Source organism: Triturus cristatus, chromosome 2_1 (assembly GCF_964204655.1).
Source record: "Triturus cristatus chromosome 2_1, aTriCri1.1, whole genome shotgun sequence".
Lineage (NCBI taxonomy): Eukaryota > Metazoa > Chordata > Amphibia > Caudata > Salamandridae > Triturus > Triturus cristatus.
Genome location: NC_140581.1, coordinates 372,239,276 through 372,258,194, shown reverse-complemented (window position 1 = coordinate 372,258,194; position 18,919 = coordinate 372,239,276). Strand labels below are relative to the sequence as shown.

Genomic DNA, 18,919 nt, shown 5'->3' with positions numbered 1-18,919 from the left:
TACCCCGATTGGTGTATATGCTACAGGTTTATGGGGAAGTCTCAGGGCTGATGGTTAACTGGGATAAAGCAACCTAGATACCAGTGGCAGGCAACCATGACAGAAATCCCGTGGGAACCCGACCATTTCAAATATCTTGGCACATATATAAAATAAGCAATAGGCAGAGCACCCTGGGAATACAACATAACTCCACTTTTCCAGCAAACCAAATTTAGAAATTGAGTCTTGGAGCTCCCTCCCCTTAATGTAGCGGGCCGTGATTTCCCTTCCTTGCCTCCTTTATGTAATGCAGAATTTCCCTTGCAACATCCCATTGACCTCACTCCATCCATTGCAATTAAGGTCTTTCTACGGGGCTGCGGTCAGCCCTAAATGGTGTTTTAAAAAACATGTACTATCTTCATATTGTGCCAGCCAAATAGTGGTCATTAACAACTTGCTTTTTGCAGACCATAATGATCCGTGTGTTAGATGTGAGTTTAACTCTGGAAAAATATGGGTTCCTTCACCTACTATGTGGGCCTTTAGGACATCTAGCCTTACCTCCAGTCACAAGAACTGCACTATTGTGTGGCACCTAGCACTGTAGTGAATTGAATGTTAGGATCACGTAACTGCAGAGACCCCTCCCTGGTATGGTACACAGCTCTACCATATTGTAGAGTTAAGGGGCTTAATAGCATCTGTAAACTAGACCACATTTGGCAGGCGAATTATAGTAGATCCATCGAGCAGGTGGAAACAGATCTTTCAATACATAGATCACAGTTCTATCACTACTTACGAGTGTACCATTTTCTTGAATCCCACAAAGGGAACCTCCTTGCGCTGCCTGAATTCCACCCTCTCAAACTGAAGATTACCATGTCACGAAGACAGGAAGGGAATCTCGCGAATATACAGAGCATGGTCTCAAGATCACTGCAGACACCCCAGACCCTTTCATACAATTGCGTGAAAGGTGAGAACAGGACTTAGGCCATCTGGTGGAGGCGGATTGGAACAAAGCTAAAATATTTGCATCCTGTTTATTACAGCCCTGCTAGGCTAAGCAAAATGAAAAGGGGGGGTCGCACGCCTGATTCCTCACTGGACTATTGTGCCAAAACAGAGGAGTTTGTATACAGAACTAAGGGATGCCCTCAGAAACATCAGAAAATATAGGGGCCATTGTGGGAATACTGGCAATAATTGAATCCAGGTTTCATTTGATGTATTAACTTGAGGTGCTATCGCTTGATGTTTATGTTTAATGAAACAGATGCCCGATTGTGGGTTTCAGTAAACTAAAATCGATAAAAAGTTGGGGGGAAAAACTTTGTAACATGCCCCCACCCCCTGAATTTAGGGGATGAAGACTAATTCATGAGTATAAAGTTACTACTTGTAACTTTTCACATGTAGACGGAGGTGTCCACAGGGTAAAGTATAGGGGGAAGATTGCAGTTTATTAGGCTTAATGATAATTAGCTTGGTGGGCCCTGCACCTAGGTGGTAAAAATAATACGTACTTCTCGGGAACGCATAAGACGTTTTCCCGGATTGTTTATTTTTTGCTACCTGATGCCAAATCACAGAGAGTTGCTGAATGGCAAATTCTAGCCAGACGTCTGTCAGATCATTTTCCCATGGAGTTTAGAGATGCAGTTCACTCAATAGAAATAGTGTGGGAGGCATTCAAAGCTAAATGGCGACATGATTAGCTACCAGACAGGAGCACACAATAGGAGATAACAAGAGATGGTGGACCTTGAGGCTTGAGTTGTTGACTTTGAGTCGCAGTAACTGTCCTCTCCTACACCTGCTATTCTTAGAAACACACTCCATACACAGAAACAGACACAATTGGATGATCTTAGGAAGGCATGGCTGGCTACTCAGAGCAGGATATACCAGTGGGGTAACAAATCTAGTAAAACCTAGTAAAACCTTCCACTGGTTATGCACCTAGATGACCACATAAGACAGAGGTAGTAGTGTCAACGGTGACCTGGAGATGGCAAAAGAGTTTGCAAAGTACTATGCAACCTTAAACTAGAGGGGTTCACCGCCTGACCCAAAGGACCTCGCTGGTTGCCTTAAGGATATGCCTATCTGGAAGTCGATGTAGGAGGAGATGGATGATATAGAAAGGGATAAGACAGAAGAATAGTTGTCAGGGACAATGCAACACCTTCCTCCCCATAAGACGCTTGGTTCAAATGAATTCCCTGCAGGATTTTTCTAACTTGCCTTCTTAAGCTTGTAGGTGCAATGTTGGGAGCGATTTTCGATATTTTTGATTTTGGGAGACTGCCACCAGACTTACATATGGCAGAAATCATTGTTATTCCTATGCCCGGCTACCGTCCTAATCTGTGCTTCTCATGCCATCCGATTTTGATTTTAAATGTTGAGATATATCATTAATAAAGTTTTGGCAAACCACGTCTTCGAGATCATTGATTCCTTAGTAAAGGCTGACCGGTCCAGCTTCATGGCAAAAAGTCCACAAGTCACAATACTGGAAGAGTCCGCAATTATTTAGCTTTAAGTGGATCAGGATTGACAACCAGGTTAGGGGTTTTGAGAGGGTTCCAGGAGTGGTTGACAGAGTGGCATTATATGATAATGACCTACAGGTGTTGCTGGCTAACCCTGAGGTCTCGGGTCTAAGGACGCTGAAGAATTTGCAGATATTCAGTAGATTATCCGTCTCTTTGATAATAAAGCAAAGTCTTTGGTGTTCCCAGTGGGAAGTACCCCTTAAGATTCAGGAATGGCATGTGGGTCACAGGTGGCATCTGAGAGCTTCAAATACCTGGGTATTAATGTGGCATCGAACCCCCAACTGGCGTGGGCAACAATATCCAGCCACAAACCTATTGGTTGATCAGTGTGGTAAGGTTCTGGGACACCCTTCTATTTTCATTACTGGGACACTCAGTGATCTTAAAGAGGTTGGACCTATCACGCCTACTATACCAATTACTAAATTTACCCTACAAAATCTACCACTCCTGGTTTATAAAGATCAACTCAATATTTCAAGGTTTTCTAGGGAACAATAAAAGGCTAAGTATTGCTTTGTAGAAGTGCTTGTAATCCACATATGATGGGGGTATCGTGTCAGCTGACATCACTTCTTACTGTAGGATGACACAGTTGGTGATAATTAAGGAGTGGTGATATGACACAAGCGATCCAGCATATGCTTCAGAGAAATAGGCCATGCAGGAGTATGGGGTGCTACTGTACAGGGGTCTGTCCCCTTCACCTGTCCCACCAATGACTAGACTGGTGCTTCAGATATGGCATGACATAAGCAAAGCTTTGAGATGAAAACATAAACTTAACAAAGAAATACTTCTGCGAAACAGGAATTGGCTTCATCAAGTGGCAGAGCTACAGGGGTTCCAACATGAAGACACCTTAGGGATCCCGAGACTGTGTGACTTCATGGATGGGACAATAATGAAGTCCATCGTGGCACTACAGAAAGAATTTGAGCTGTACAGTAGTCAACTTTATAAATATCTAGAGCTTCATCATGCTGTGGGGCCTTGAAGACCTTCTGGACTTTAGCCTTCTAGAGGCTAAGATTCTGACAGAACTCCAAACATATAAGTTCTTGCAGATTTACAGAACAGTGGTAAATAATTCCTCTAACTCTTTTTCCCATCTTTGCGAGATGTGTGAGCAGGCTCAGTCTGGACCTGTTGTCTGAAGATGACTGGAGAGAGGTGCGTGCTTCCCCCCAGGGATAGGGATTGCCTCGTAATTCAAATCTATCCAACTAAGGGGCATATTATCAAGGACAGCGTTAAAATTATCGCCGGTTTAGCAGCAGAAAACTGCTGCTAAAGCGGCGATAATGGGCTTGATAATATGCCCTGGAGAATTCCAATAGAAGCCCATGTTCACACCAGAACATGGGCTTCTATGGGAATTCACAAGGGAATATTATCAAGCCCATTATCGCCGCTTTAGCTGCAGTTTTCTGCCGCTAAACCGGCGATAATTTTTAGCGCCGTCTGTAGGAAGGTGGAATCTGACTATATGGTTGCCCCCACTTTTTTCCTGGTGTTTGAATGGTTTTTGACTAGTCTGGCTGGGATCCTGCTATCCAGGACCCCAGCCTATCTGCTTACTCCCTTAAATGATTGGTGTGCATATTAGATGCACTAGTGATTGGATACTGTGGTACCTTATGAGCCCCTAGTATATGGTACCTTAGGTACCTAGGGCATTGGTACTTCACAGGCCTACCAGGGACTGCATTATGTATTATGCCACCCCTGGGAAGCATTCTCAATCTGACACCACAGGCCTGCTACTGCAGCCTGTGTGAGGTAATGTTAGCACTCCTCACTGAGGTATAGGTTCCTATATCTCACCATACACACACATATAAACCTATCAGTCACCCCTCTTGCAGGCCCTAACAATCCTGAGGGCAGGGTGCTTAGTTTACTATGTGAGGGGGTGCTTCTGCATGAGCAGGACCCCTCTGCAGCTGGCAGAGCCTATTCTCTGCTGCTGTTTGTGGATGTGGCTAAACCATATACTCCTAAGTGCATTATAACCTCGCTGTAAATGCTAACTTTGGAATGACTGCATCAAAACATGTTGTGTTTGGTGTCAAACAACTTGGAATCATATCCCCACACCAGTAACTGGTGTGGGAGTATGATCCCACCCTTCTAGAGGGGACGACATGTACCCACTGTACTAAACGGTAGAAATCTCATAGAGCCCTGGCATCACAAAATGGATGCCACCAGCACAGACACTGGGCTGCCCTCCTGCTGCTGACCGAAACTCGCAGTGGAGGAAGCCCAACAAAAGGTATCCTGTCACAGGGAGGTGTCACCACCTCCCAGACAGGATTTAGTGTATTGGAGCTGGGTGGGTGCACTCTTAGAGTGCTTTGAAGTCCTGCACTGGGGGAGCATATGCCAGCTCGAACCGGTTCAGGGGCTACCTGCCCCTGCTCTGGCGCGAAACTGGACAAAGGGAAGTGGGTGTAACCTCCCACTACCCTGACCCTCCTAGATGAGTGGTCATAGAGCCAGTCCCTCCCCTATCTTCACTATAAGATACCAAGCATTGCCAATGCAATTCAGATTAACCCTGGACGACGCTCTACAAAGAAGAATCCTGGCCCTTCGACGTTCCACTATCTCTGGAAGACTGAAGAATCTCCCTTGGAGTCAAGGAGTGACTCCCCTGCTTGGCAGGCACCAGTAACTTTGATCAACGGTTGCAAACTTCACCGCTCCCGCCGGAGTCCGAAGTCCCTGCATCCCCTGAAGTGGATTTCCTGACCTCTCGACGGCCATTTTGAGTCCCCAGCGAAGCTGTGGCATCTGGACCCCACGAGCGACGAGGAACAGCAATACCAGGGAACCGTGCACTGATTTCGAGTGCAAACCCTAAACAACGTTCTACGAACTTGTGCTTTGGACCATCTGTAGTCCAAGTCCCTAGCAGGTCTGGTACCAAAAATCAGCGGCCTACCCCGTCCCGAGTGACCGTGGGCTCCTGTGGAACTTTTCCTGCAAAGGCGTCTTTGCGGTTGCTTGCCCGTTGGCTAGTGACTCACCCAAAGACTTTCTCATCGACTTCAAGGGCTCTCCTGGTTGCTCCGGGCCTGCCCTCACTTACCCTCGCTGGGTAAGTCCATCAGACCTTGCTGGTCTGCATCACCATCAATCTTCATTCCCCACGAGACTTGCAGTTGCCAAGGTTTGTTGGCTCCAATCCGGTTGCTGACACCGTCATCAGCTGCAGACGTCGTGGGACCCTCCGAATCCAGCTGCTGGTCATCGTCGATCTCTCCTGAACCTCGTGAGCGAAGAGACAAATCACCATCGACGACCTGAAGCGACGCGACATCAGTGGTCATCCATCCTGCTGGCCACCGGTCACTGGCAAGTGACTTTGAACTCTGTCCCCTCAAATTTCAGGTCCTCTTCAACTTCAATCCATCTTCTGATTCCAGCGGACACCTCTTCAGTCGTCTCAAGCAGCAAGTCTTCAGTGATCTCCATTGAAAACAGCATCGCGACCCGACACCAAAAGACACCTATGCACCCGGCTTCCGTGGGTGAGGTAACTCGTGCACTCCGGGTGCCCAAGTGTGTGTTGGCCCTCGAAATACTTACCCTGTAAGTGGCTTGCTTGTTGACTTCTTCCAAGTGCCCTAAAACTTTAAAATACAAACCGCGACTTACGCCATTGAAACCAGTAGGAAACCCGCGGCTGTGTTTAGACACTGCACGCGTCTCCCGTGGGCTGATTACTTACCTGCTAACACTGCAGAAGTGAAGCCCCAGCGATTCCCAAGGCCCTAGGCCTTTTCATTTTGCAAGTCGAGTTTGTTAACCCATTTTTTTAGTATATGGTCTGGTACGCCCCTAGGGCTACAACCATATTTGTGCTTAATTTATTGAGAAGTGTTGACATTTGAATGTGTATCTGGGTTCTAATCTCATAAAGAGATTAGTAGAGTGTATCTAAGAATAAATACATATATATTTGATATATATACCTGTGTGGTGTCCTTTTCATTTGGTAATTCAAGAGATTATAGAATAAAACAAGCTGCTTTACATTCCTCAGAGACTTAGCCTGAAGGCTGCTCTCCACAGCTACCACTAGGATAGCTTTCTTTAAAAGGTTGTCTTAAACCTATCTACCATAAGAGTCGAATTGGACTGGTGCAAGATGGCCACTATAACTAGTGACCAGCATATGCCAGGCCAACTTCTCACACTGTCCTTGATAATATGCCCCTAAGCTATCTTTATCGTATACACCTCACTCAATATAGACTGTGGAAAATGGGACTGGTGGACTTCCCACTTTTTGTTAGATGTTTGACCCATAGTGGGGACTTCATACAGTCTGGAGCTGAGAGGTTGTCATTGCCTTTTGGGACGGAGTATTGTCAATGCTTGGGGAGATGTTTGGCTACCTGCTTTCCAAGGACTGTAGGCGGGCCTAGTTATATATTAATAGAGACCTAGAAGGTGACCATTACAAAATAACATTACTGTGGATTGGCCTCCTGGTCGCTAAGAGAGACATTGTCTTTTTTTTAACTCTTTTTATTGGTACGTAAACGATAATTTGTACATACAAGGAGCAATTAATTGTAACATCGTTCAATTTTTCAAATATTTAGTACTGTTCATGTCATGACTTATGGCAATGTTGACTAGCAATAATCATGTTACATCTCAATATCCATCTCATAAGCCCCGATATGTCTGCCAGGCCCCCCAAATTTAATTTTCTCCCCCTTTTTAGGGCATCCTCTACTCTTGTTTATCGTGAGTTCTGCTTGCCAGCACCAGTCTAATTCATTTTCCCATTCCTCCATTGTCGGAATGACGGTCGCCCCCATTTTTTTGCTATGTTCCGTTTTGCAACTACTTCTGCTATCGCTAGCCATTCTTTTATATGTCTTGGCCAATCTTCCCCTCCTGCAGTCATCAGCAGGAACCATTTGGGTACCATCAGAACTTCCATGCCCACCACTGCCACATTGCCTCTGCTATTTTCCGCCAATACTTCTGCAGGATTGGGCATTCCCATATCAGATGATAGAAAGACCCTTCTGACCTGCATCCCCTGTGACACAATGTGTTTTCACTTCGTCCCATTTGGTGTAGAACTGACCTGGGATAGTGTACTCTTATGTAACACTTTCAGTTGTATTAATCGGAACCTTGCACGTATTGCCACTTCTCTCGTGCCCTGGAGCACTTTCATCCATTCCTCCTCCTACAGGGGGCCTACATTTTGTTCCCAGGCCGTTCTCAGAGCGCCCAGGGGGTCTGGAGCGTTATTGATTATCTTTTTGCACAGTAAAGAAAAGGCTTTGTCCTGTAATTGTTCTGTCAGTATCCTATCTTCTAATGGTGAGGCTTCTTCCTGGGTTTTTCCTTCCCTAATATATTCCTGCAGGGCATGTCCTAGTTGGGTGTATCTGAGCCACTCCCCCTTCCCCAATTCGTATTCCGTTTGTAGGACCGTAAACCTGATATACACCCGTCCTCTCCTTATGTCTCCCAGCATCTCCAACCCCAGTAGCTCCCACCCGGTGAAGCCCCCCAATTTGCATATTCCTTTCATGTGAGCACCCGCCCAGAGGGGTGTCATCTCTGTAAGTTTGCCCTCCCAACCCAGGTATTTTGTCGCTGCAGACCATGCTTTGATCACTGTTCTAGTATGAGTTGGAAGGTTCCTGCCTACTTGCTTGGTGTATAGTATTGCCCATGGACCTTTCCCTTCCATGGTCAATCTGTCGACCCTATATGCTGGTTCAGTCCTGTCTCCGAACATCCACCCATTCACAGTTACCAGCTTGGCTGCCCAGTAGTAACCACATATTTCAGGTACCGCTAGACCTTCGTCATAGATCCCTCTCTGAAGTTTCCCCAACGCTATTCGTGGGGCTGATCCTCTCCACAGTAACTCGTGGAGCTCCGAGTTCACCACTTGGAGAAAGGAGGGGGGGTACCGCATAATGCGTGTTTTGCAGTGCATATAATAGTCCAGGGAGAGCCATCATTTTGAACATCGCCGCTCGGCCATCATCGTTAGGGGTAGAGTGTGCCAATGTTTAGCATATAGTATGAGTCGGTCTAGCTGTTGGCCCACATTCTTTCGATGGAACACTTCAGCATTCCTTTTTATGTGAATCCCAAGGTACTTAAAGCCATATTTTCTAATGGCACTACACATCTGAATGTCAGGGCGGGTATTCCCCCGACACGGGGAACAGCAGCGACTTGTCCCATTTAATGCGGCATCCCGAGTACTCCCCATATATGCGGAAGATCTGTAGAATTCGGTCTACTGATTGACCCGGTTTCCTCACATATAAAAGGATATTGTCCGGATAGAGGGATATGCGGTCTTCCAACTCCTCACCTATCGGTACCAGATCAGCGGGTCCTGACGTACCCATGCTGGGAGTGGCTCCAGAGCCAGCGCAATCAAATGTGGGGACAGAGGGCAGCCCTGCCTAGTTCCTCTCTGTAGGGCGAACACATGAAACACCGTGGCATTAACCCGAACTCTGGCTAATGGTTGTTGATAGAGAAGTTTAACCCACCTTATGCCTAACCGATCCAGGACCACGAAGACGTAGTTCCACTCCACCCTATCAATGCTGGCATCTAGGGACAGAAGGGCTGATTGCTCTCCTGGACATTCATCCCTTATATGGAGTATTCCGAACTGCCTTCAGAGATTTAGCCAAGTGCCGCTGTGGTGCATGAACCCAAATTGGTCTGGGTGTATGAGGGTGGTAATCACTCCGGCTAAGCGCATAGATAGGAGCTTGGCTAATACTTTTACCTCACAGTTAAGCAGCGAGATTGGTCTATGTGACCCACACTCAATTGGTGGTTTACCTACTGGTATTACCGTTATAAGTACTGTCCTTTGGTCCGAAGGTAGTATGACCTCCTTCTGTGCCTGACCAAACATGTTCTACAAGTGCTCAGTTGTTTCATTTAGCATAGAGTTATACATTTCTACTGGCAGGCCATTCGGCCCCGCTACTTTCCCGGACTGTGGGGCTCAGGATGCTGATTTTATTTTGTCAACCGTCAGGTCGCCCTCTAACATCTTTGTCTTCCTCAGTGAGTCTTGACAGAGAGATGTTACGCAAAACGTCTTTGCAGTCCTCTTCCATGTGTATTGAGAGGGATGTGTATATCCCTTCATAATATTTGGTGAATTTCACAGCTACTTCTGCCCCAGTTTCATACATGCCCCCACCCTCATCCACCCGCCCTGGGACCCAACCTCCATACGTCCTTCTCTTGTCTAACCAGGCTAGCAGCTTGTTTGCCTTGTCTCCTGCGTCGTAGAGTTTATGTTGCGTGGCCAGTGCTTGCGCTCTAGCACTGTCTTCGAATAAATCCTGCAGTTCTTTTTGGCGCAACCTTAAGCGCTGCCTATCTTTAATTGCTTGGGGGTTGGATCCCGTTGCTCTAGCCTCCAAGTATAATATGTCTTTTTCAAGGGCAAGGCATTTAAGATGTTTCTCTTGCTTGATGGCTCCTATTTTCTCTTGGGCTCTACCTCCAAGGACTGTTTTAAATGCTTCCCAGAGGGTCATCTTGGAGACAACTGATCCCACATTGTCCACAGAGTATTGCTCTGCCCCCTTCTGCATGTCCTCCCTGAATTCCTCATCCTTAAAGAACCAAGGGTCTATTCGCTGTGGCAGTGTGTGGTCCCCAGCAGGGCCTGATAACTTTGCTTCCACCGGGGAATGGTCAGATACCCCTCGTGCTATATGTGTGGCGTCCATGAATTCCCCCAGCCCAGGACTATGTGTAATGAGGTAGTCATGCCTAGATAGGCTTCCGGTCGCTGCCTTACCACATATCATTCTTGTGTCGCTTCTGCACCGGGCCGACCAGCTGGTCTTGCGGATGAGGCCTGTTGGCCTCGCCCAGTTCCAGTCTCTCTGCATCCTTTGTTGAACCCAACTCTCCTGTTAGGGCCTTTGACTTTGTCTCAGCGAACTGTGCGCCAGACCTCCAGCCACTCCCAGGTCTCCTCTGCAGATGGGAAGTGCCAGGTCTTTCCGCCAGCTATCACCCAAAGCCAAGCCGGAAAGAGCACCATGTACAGGTCTCTGGATCTCAGTTCCTTTTTCACAGGCTCAAAACTCCTCCTTTGTCGCTGTACTTGTAGAGTGAAATCTGGAAAGAACCTAATCAGGGTGTTTTCATATGCATGTCCCATTTCGCTCTTGCTGGTTGTAGTATCAAGTCCCTGTCACAGTGATTGAATATTATGGCAATGATCGTGCGTGTCGGAACCCTAGTCTGGGAGGAGTTACCGGCGCCCTATGCGCTTTCTCAATGGAAAAGAACGTTGATAAACGGGGCTGTAGGTTGTTGTGGATGAGATCTTCACTGGGCCCCTCTCCCCCTTTGGGAATCCCCACCACCTGTATATTGTTCCTTCTTGCTCTCTCCTCCTGATCTTCCAGCCGAGCGGCCATATGCGTGGTCTGCAGTGTTAGTGTGTTCTTGTTCTTCCAGGCGTTTCATCTTTGACTGGAGCTGGGTGATGTGGGTCTCAGCTGTTGACACCTTCTCACTTAGTTTAGAGAGATCTTCCCTGATCAGGGTGACCTCTGTGGACACTGAGTCTATTTTTGGTTCTAGGGAACCTTTTATATCCCGAATCGCCGCCATTATGGCAGCCAGTGAGGGCTGTTCCGCCCCCCCCCCCCCCCATCTCAGCATTCGTTTGTGGGCTTCGTAATGGCGTAGTTATCCATTTTGTTGGATTGGACAGGGCTTTTCCATTTTTATTCTGTCTGCTGCCAGTATTCTATGGGTGGGGATCCACCAACCTTCTCACTCGCTGGACGCTATGTCCGTTGGGGGCCCTCCACGGATTCTTGTTCCCCTGTATCAGTCTTTATGGGCCGACTGGTCCCCCCACCCCTCCCCCCCCCTCGGTTGCTTCCTCATCCCAGGAGTAGTCCGTCCCGCCCCATGGGACCCAAGCCCGATCTGACGGTCACTGGCTCTAATTTGAATCGAAGAGGGGGGCCCATTCCGCCGATCGTAGGGCCTCCGCCTAGTTACTTTCAATCTATTATTTATTGCAGTGGTCCATCATGGGCCCTGATCCATGCACTAGATTATTCTTTTAATTTTAGATGCGTGTGCAGCCTGTGTCACACTGGATTCTCCGAGTAGGCCATGCACCGCTGTTCAGTGCGTAGGATATCTTACAGTCTCTTGCTGTGCAGGCCTCGCTCCGTCTCCCATGGCTGGCCCGCGACGATTGCTCAGTGCCTCTCTTTCCTTTGTGACAAACCTCTAATTGCGTGCCAGAGGTCTCCCCGCACCGCCTCTCACCTCCACTCACGATTGGCTGCTCCCGGGGGTCTCGATGACTCTCGGCTACGGCCCAGGGCAGCAGCTGCGGGCCTCCTCACTTGTTTGTTAGCTTGCACCTGGTCGATGCCTGCGGGAGTGAGCTCGGCTGCTTCACCTACACTCCTCACGGCTCCGATTCCACCATGCCTTGGCAGCGCTCCTGTTGGTTGCCCGCAGCCCACCACAGTCACGCACCTGGTTGGCAACTGACTGCATGGGCCTCGGCTTGCTTCTGCGTCAGTTGCAATGGATTTGTGTCTCGCTCCGAGCGGCTGATGTCCAGAGCCCCGGGCAGACTCGTATTCCACATCACGCTGGAGTTAGAGTCAAACAGTAAGTTGGGGCACGGGGTGGATATCCCCCTGTCTTGTGCTGCTTCTCGTGTGATTAAATGTCCTCCAGGGATCAGGATTTTGACGGATGCTGCGGACTCGGACCGGAGCTCTGCTACTCTGCAGCCATCTTGGTCCGTGGACAAACCACGCCCCCCAAGAGAGACTATGTTGAGGTTTAGAGGGCATAAACCCCCTTTCCTTAAGGGGTTGGAAGAAAAGTCTTGATCATTGTTGAGCAAAAACTGTTTATATGACCAGAGGATGGTTTCCGTCAAAAACATCAAACAGTGCGGTGCAATTGGGGGAAACATAGAGGCCCCAAGCCCACAAAACACATTGGCTTTAGACACTGAAATTCGTACTTTTAGGAATAATATATAATCTGTTTGTAATGCTGTGGGTGGTGGGTGATCATACCGGACGGGGGTAGGGGGAATGGAACAGAGCGGTTAGTTGATGTTTATGTAAAATGCTTTTGGATATTGATACATGCCTTGTCTTTCTTTCTGCATTACTAAGAAAATTCTATAAAATGTGTTATTAAAAACAATAAATGAATACAAATATTTTAATTTTGCATATTAAAGTAAATTAATTTAGAATATTTATTTTAAATGTAGAACAAAATAAAATAAGTTATTTTAATTTAACATTACTTTATATTTGCTTTTATTTTAAGGCCTTCCCTCTAGTTTTTTTCTATGGCGGGATGCTGCAGAACCAGTGGTTGGCACTGTGTGGTTCTAGACTTACTTCATTTATAACCTGGAGTACATTAACAACTGTTTTCGGTCTTTTTTGGCTGTCGAAACGATAGAAGTGCAATTTGTGAATAGCAATGGGCTCTTTTGTGGTTGGGTGCATGTCCCTCCTGTTGTATGGCGTATACTTTCCCAAGAAAAACTGTGTGCTTGTTGGACAACATAACCATCAGAACTGTGTGAGACTGATTCCACACACACCATCCGGATAGGTTGGCCTTAGTTCTGCTAGCTCACAGTGCACCATCTGTACCACTAGCCTTACGGGATAAGAAATGGATGTGAAACTTCAGAAAATGACAACCCTGACTCCACAAGGAAATTGTGGTAACAGATCTAGAATTCTTTTACGTAGTTGCTTATGCATACCCTAAGAGATGCACAAGAAATTCACAGTAAAGCGTTTTAATATTTATTGAAGCATTGTAATTCTTTAGTAAAATACTTGCATTGCAATAATCAATAGAAGAAAACAGAATAACATGATTAGCATTACTAGAATGGTGAAAAAGATAAACAGTTAAACTATTTTGATGATTACAGAGCATATATGCTAGCATACAAGTACTGTATTATATTGTACTCCTACATAGCACATCCTAACCTATCATGTCTAGGGTGAGTGATTCTTCCAAATCCCTGTCGGTGAGCTAACTCCCCATTACCTGTGGGTAAGTGTCATCAAGCTGCCCCTCCTGCTGGAGAGCTGGACAGCATTCCTTGCATGATGTAAACAGGAATTGGCTGGGCTGGAACTCCGGCATGGATCGCCCTCTCAGTGCCAGCGAAATGCTCTCCTCTCTAAACAAGGATCGATGTTGTATATATAATAACATCATCCATATTACCATGCCAGAGTCCCAGTCAGGCTGCTATTGTTTATTCTATTATGATAGCTCTGTCGCCAAGTGACCAAAACAAATAACATCTTACATGATGAACTTAGCCCTTGTACAGAATGCTCGATAGGGTGCCTATGAAATGGCAGTGTGAGCAAACTGAGTTTGAAGACTATTATCCTGTATGTGCACACAAATTAATGTGTGTCAAATGCCAGCGTGTTGAGGGACAGAAGGCAACTTAAGAACGTGAGCATGTAAAATGGCCAGGTCTAATGTAACCATGTGACACTCCCACAGCCCCTCCCTAACACTCCCTTAATTAACCCCTCCTTACTCCTACCTAAATCCCTCCTATTTATTAATTAAATATCCCCAGAGAATGTCGCCTAACGGCTAGGGCAGTCGAACTTGGAGCTGGGGAACCAGGTTCGAGTTTCGGCAGGTACGCTCAACATTCTGTGATTCTGGGCAAATCACTCAATCTCCCCGTGCCGAACAAAAATGAATTTGTCCGTCTGTAATGTAACTGGTGCTTATGTAATGCTCTCTGATATTTTCGAATCGAGTTTGCGCTATATAAAACTCCCCCTCAAAAAAAGATTCCAGCTATTTTCCCCCTTTCCTTTCACATTTAGTATTGGAGTGAAGACCAACATGTCAGAAGATCTCCCCAGTTCTGGGGGGGTTGATCTCTACCCATACATGCTAAAGATAGGAGAGGCATAGACCTCCACACGTAAGTTAATAACTAGCATTTTGCAGTACATTAATATTACTATTAAATGTGCTACAAAATGCAGTTTGTGAAATTTATCACATACAATCAAAACAACAAATTAATTCACTCACAAAAAGCAGACAAAGACAATTCCAACATGATTTAATATATAATACATGTGGCATTAGTGAAACATATCTCAATGCTGTTGTCATCACATCAACTGTACTAAGAAGATAGTTACAGTAATTGCAGTGTGTATCACTTATTACAAGTGACTAGTAAACCAATGAAAAACAGTTGTATCCCACGGTGCCCAAAATCCATAAGACTGTCAACAGCTTAGCCAGAACCTAGTGTCGTAGGAAGTCTTCGGATCCCCGCTTCCAGACACACAATGAGGTAATGAGCCGTAAGGATTGGTCTACTTCGGTTATTTTATTGTTATTACACAGGGAAGTAGCTAGAGTCCAAAGTAACACAAGTTCTCCTGGTTGGCTTTCTCCCTTCTTCACCAAGAGTCCCATCAGAGGGGGAGATAAGGTGCTGTGGTCTTGCTTCTGCCGCAGTCCCAAGACTCGCAGTCGAAGGGGAGGGGGGGCGGCAAAAAGAAAACAATACCGGGTCAGTTTAACAGAAACTGGATACCTCCTGGCAGTAGGAAAAGGGAGTGAGGGAAGAAACACCTAAAACCCCGCAGCGAGTGAGTTATAGCGTGTCCTCCCTTAAACGGATTCCCTCCCCTGCCCCGAAAACCCCTGAAGTTTCGCCCGTACCTTGTGGAGCCACCCTCCTCCAGGAGAGTGGCAGGGCGAGGAGCAGTCTCGTTGGCCTCCTGGCTTGATTTGAGGATAAGTAGGTCGCACACCGCTCGTCACACCAGCAAGTTGCCCCAAAGGACTGTGGGAAATGTAGTGGCGACGGCGGGTACGCCTATGTCACAAAAAGTAAATAGAACAGTATGTGTATGCGTTAGCCATCCCTGGACACGTGTTTCGAGGTAGTTGCCTCTCGTCAGCAGGGAGCAGGTCAGTGTAAAGGGGTGCCGCGTGGACTGCCAAATGTAATTAAAAGCAGGTCAAGTACCTCTCCTGGCGCGCAGGTGCAGACTCAAGGCTCGTCAGCCCGTTGGCTTAAGGAAGCCGTTTAAATTGAGGATAAGTAGGTCGCACACCGCTCGTCACACCAGCAAGTTGCCCCAAAGGACTGTGGGAAATGTAGTGGCGACGGCGGGTACGCCTATGTCACAAAAAGTAAATAGAACAGTATGTGTATGCGTTAGCCATCCCTGGACACGTGTTTCGAGGTAGTTGCCTCTCGTCAGCAGGGAGCAGGTCAGTGTAAAGGGGTGCCGCGTGGACTGCCAAATGTAATTAAAAGCAGGTCAAGTACCTCTCCTGGCGCGCAGGTGCAGACTCAAGGCTCGTCAGCCCGTTGGCTTAAGGAAGCCGTTTAAATTGAGGATAAGTAGGTCGCACACCGCTCGTCACACCAGCAAGTTGCCCCAAAGGACTGTGGGAAATGTAGTGGCGACGGCGGGTACGCCTATGTCACAAAAAGTAAATAGAACAGTATGTGTCCAGGGATGGCATTTATTATTACACTTTGTAGCATAGGTGTACTCGCCGCTGCTACTCTATCATCCAGAATCCTATGGGGCTACTTGCTAAAGACCAGCGGAGTGCGACCCACGTGAAAATAGCCTCCTGGCTTGATGTCCATCTCAGGGGTAGCGTCTTCGGCCAGCACCCTCTTCGGCTCATCTGCTTCGTTTGACTTCCACATCTCTCGGTCTTCTCCGGCTGGGGAACTCGCTTCCGCTTTCGTCAGATCTCCCCCTCCTCTTGTGGCGGCGTGCGTCTTATCCGATAGGACGACTGATGGATACGTCCTTAGCCCCGCCCCTTGGGGTCCGTCTGGAAGAATTCTGTCGAAGGGCTCCAGGCCAGCCTGTAGATGAGACAACAGGACGCCGGTAAAAGTCTTGGTGGGGAAACATGGGAGCTCAGTCTGGGAAGATTAGACAACAGGACGCCGGTAAAAGTCTTGGTGGGGAAACATGGGAGCTCAGTCCAGGATTCATCATCAGGATCCCGACACAAGTCTACTTAATTATGTTAATATTGCTACCTCTCATTTAAAAAGAGGTCCATTGTCAGGACATAAGGCTGTGGACCATGTGTGTTTATTGGTGTGTAAGATAGTTGCTGGCTTTGATATACTGTGGCAGGAATGCATTCTTTGATGAATTTTTTTAGTGACTCAACTAAGTTCACAAAGGGGAAAAAATCGATTGCTGTGTTTCACTTCTCTGCAAGTGGTACAAATTGGACAAATGTCCCTACTATTTTTTTCGTTTAATTAATTAAATAATTTGAGCCACGAGTGCAACAATTCCTGAAAGAAACATACATTATGTTCCCTAAGGCTAGTTTCTGCCTCAAATACCAGTTTTTCATTTTCTGAAACCCCAAATATTCAGGTACCTTGATACCAGTGTATTATTTTTATCAAATACTTGCATTTATAACTCACATTAACAGGATATGCTCAATAGTCCTATTAACTGCAAACACATTGCAGGGATGCCCATCATATGCCAACAGCAGCCTTTATATTAACAGAACTTCACATCCAGCCAGGATGCCTATCGGAGGCTTAGGATGGACACTGAATGTAGGAGAAAGCCAACACTATTCCTGGTTGTCCTAGATCCTTAATTTTCCTTCCTTCCTTATTGCCCTTTCCAGACTTCTTTCTTTACTTTTTCTTCTTTCCTTTCTGTGCTTTCTTTCCTTCCATCCTTACACTCTCTTTCTCTCCCATTTATTCTCCAACTCCCTTCTTTTCTTTGTTCCTAATTTGATTGCGTCATGTTTGGGAACAAACCTATTACACATCCATGATATATACATGTATTTAAAGCTGGTATTTAAGTGGGGATCCATGATAAGTTGGTGGCAGTTAATATTGGTGCTATTAACTTGCTACTACTCGAGGGTTTTTGCTGCTATGACAACTAATACTTTTTTTTATGATTCTTTTTATTAAAGTAAAACAAGCTTCGAATATAAGCAGTTCAAGGATATACATACAAAGCAGTTGCCAGTCCTTGCCATGCCACATCGTATAAAACACAGTGTGCACATAAATTGTTGGTAATGCCGCCTGCAACCCACAGGAGTGCGTCTCTAAACCCTCCGGGGAAACCCATTCAAAACCCCTCGTGGGTCCAATCACAGACCCCTATATATTGCCCACAGCCCCCATATCTTTTCCCATTTTCGGGGACATCCGTGGCTTTGGTACACCATCTGCTCCGCCCCATAACACCAGTCCAAATCGCAGATTCAAGCGGCCACAGTCCGAGGTTCCACAGCCCGCCAGGCGTGTGCAATGTTCCTTTTTGCGACCCCCCTCCCCGCCAATGCCATCCATAACTTTGCCAACTTCGGCCACATGATCTCTCCCATGACGCCAAGAATATGCTACAGAGACTCAAGCAGGACCTGTGCCCCCACCACCGCCTCCATCACACGGGTGATGCCCTTCCAATACTTCCGAATCCTATGGCAGGACCACAAAATATGAAAGAATGATCCCCTCTTGCCACATCCCCTGGCACATAACTCGAAGCCACCGCCCTTAGTACGGGCCTGCACCATTCTCGAGGCATAGGACCTATGGAGGATGCGGAGCTCAAAAGTCAAAAGCGCGCCCTGATAGCGATTTCCTGGGGACACTGGAGGGCTTCCAACCAATCATCATCTTCCAACAAACCCACTTCTGTTTCCCAAGCCTCCCGCAGGGGACCCAGGCATTCCGGAGTATTTTTTACCAGTTTTTTGTACGTCAGTGACACCGCCTTCTGAATCATAGGGTCCAAAAGAAGCCTATCCTCCAATGGTGAATACTCTGGAAGCACACTCAATCTGTCAATTGGGAATGAAGAGCCGACCGCAACTGTCTGTATCACAGAAATTCACTAACCCCCATTTGAAAACCCTCCCGCAAACTATCGAATGTCACAATTTTGCCACCTTTCCAAACGCCCCGAGCACATCCATATCTATAAGGCTCTATTTCTGGAAGCTCTGCAGTATATGCACCTCCTTCAGAAAGTCACCCTCCCAAAGTGGTGCCTGTTCCATGAATCTCAACTCCCACCCCATCATGCTAGTCGCTGCGTGCCAGATAGCTATGACCGTTTTAGTGTGTGGTGGCAGATGAATGGAGCCCCTACTCCTACGGTACAACTCCCCCAAGTAGCTGCGCTCACCCAAGACCAATCTGTCCACGCTGAAGGCCGGTTCGTTTGTTGGGGAGAAGACCCACCCATTAACGTTAATGA

General features: G+C 46.9%; 1 protein-coding gene and 1 long non-coding RNA gene across 2 annotated transcripts in view; one reads left to right on the top strand and one right to left on the bottom strand.

Annotated features, from left to right (window-relative positions):
* The window catches only part of ANKRD55 (ankyrin repeat domain 55), a 1,118,826-nt gene that overhangs the window by 463,630 nt on the left and 636,277 nt on the right, over nucleotides 1–18,919 (top strand). The window lies entirely within an intron of this gene.
* Nucleotides 14,714–16,405, bottom strand: LOC146865328 (uncharacterized). Its single transcript, XR_014970078.1, has 2 exons — nucleotides 16,272–16,405; nucleotides 14,714–15,400 (listed from the first exon to the last, which is right to left on the bottom strand). It is a non-coding gene; the product is annotated as an uncharacterized LOC146865328 (long non-coding RNA).